Below are 1811 nucleotides of genomic sequence, written 5' to 3'. Positions count from 1 at the left end.
GAGTCAGTTCTGACTTGATGTTACACACAGCAATACAACATAAGCTTCCTGTGGGGTCAGGGGGTATCTTTCCCTTCTGGGGACTCTGACCAAGCACAGATCCCAGATCCCACATCCAGTAAGCATCCAAACACACTGTGTCCCCACCTTGCTCTCACTGGGGTGGGGTGGCACAGGAGTCTCCATGCCCTAGTGTGAGAACCAGGACGTGTCTGTTCCCACTGCCTTCTAGAATCTGTAGGCCAGGCTAGTTTTTTTAAAAAAATCCAACCAAACATTGTAAGGGGGCGAGCCTCCAGATCCTTGGAAGACAAAGGAAGAAATGTTTCAAATACCAAAGGAACTTGTACTCAACTGGGAGTTAGAAAAGCATTCCAGTCCCCAGGAATCCCAGTAAAGTGAGCCCACTTCCTGATTTCTAGGGCTCAGGAAGGCACCTTGGACCCATTTTCCAAGACACACTGTTAAGTTTGGACAAAGGGGGACAAAGAGAAGAATGAAGAATTCAGAATTCAAACGCTGACGACCTTGCCTGCCTGGCTGAGCGAGCAAGTGACTAGTAACTCAGAGTGGAATGTCCCTCCCTAAAGACTCTGTTACAAAAACCCTCCTCAAGAAGTTCACAGTGTGACTCCCCCATTCTGCATCCCCAGAATGAGGAATTTCACCCGGGAGCTCCCCTATTCACTTCCCCCTTTAATAAAGCTGCATTAAGCTTTCTGATTTCTTCCTTAAGTCCGCTAACTTCACACACACCTCCGATGCACACATGCTGGAGTTGCCAGGACCTGTTAGTGACATGACCCTGGGGATTGGCGCCTTCACACCTGCCTGTCTGGGGCCCCCTCCTTACTCCGAAGTCTGAGAAAGCCCCAAGGTCTCAGGCTGTGTGTCTAAGATAATAGGAGCCATGTGACAGCGGCCTGGGAACACGAGGGTGTTGTGTGTCTGGGTTTCTCCCAAACACACACCTAGTTACGGAGCTGGAAAGGTGATGTCATCTAGCGTAACCTGTAACCTCTTTTGACAGATGAGGACACTGGGACCGGCGGGGGGGGGGGTCAGGAAAGGGGTTACAACGTGCAGAAGAGTCGACGGGCCCCGCCTGCTTCCTTGTATGCGTATAGATATTATCCTGTCACTGACAACATTGTACTTCAAGATAGTCTCTCTCTCAGAAGAAGCCAATACACCTACATTTTACAAATTCGGGCCCATCCTGGTTTCATATTTTTCAGCCACAAGGAATCAGATGGAAACTGTTCCAGGACCCAGAGTCAGGGGTGGGGAGTTGGGGGTTTCTGAGGTGATACACATGAAGGAGCCTAGGCCAGCACCCAGCAGCCATCAGGTGCTCAGGAACTGGGGCCCCAGCTCTTGCTGCTTTTGTTGCTGTTAGGCACTATGGTCAAGTCGGAACCCACCTATAGCTGATGCAGCAGGTTTTCAGAGGCAGTAACTGCACAGGAGATTACCTGTCTTTCTCCTATGGAACAACTAGTGGATTCCAATCATGTGCGTTTGTGTTATGAGTGTAACTTCTTATCAGCCACCAGGGCTTCCCAGTACAATATTATATACCTATAAAAGTGATTCTTTTGTTTTACATAATTTTAGATACACCCTTCCCCGGACTTTCCTTTCCCTATATATTGACCAATTAAATAATGAGCTCTGGTGGCAGAGTGGTAAGGCATTGCACAGCCAACCCAAAGATCTGTTCAAATCCACCAGCTGCTCCATGGGAGAATGAGGGGTAATCCCCTTCTATGCAATTGATTTACTGCTTTTAGAACCTGCTGAAGGAAAAA

This window comes from Elephantulus edwardii, unplaced genomic scaffold (assembly GCF_000299155.1).
Source record: "Elephantulus edwardii isolate Elephantulus edwardi_28Jun2011 unplaced genomic scaffold, EleEdw1.0 scaffold00328, whole genome shotgun sequence".
Lineage (NCBI taxonomy): Eukaryota > Metazoa > Chordata > Mammalia > Macroscelidea > Macroscelididae > Elephantulus > Elephantulus edwardii.
This window is presented reverse-complemented; position numbering follows the sequence as displayed.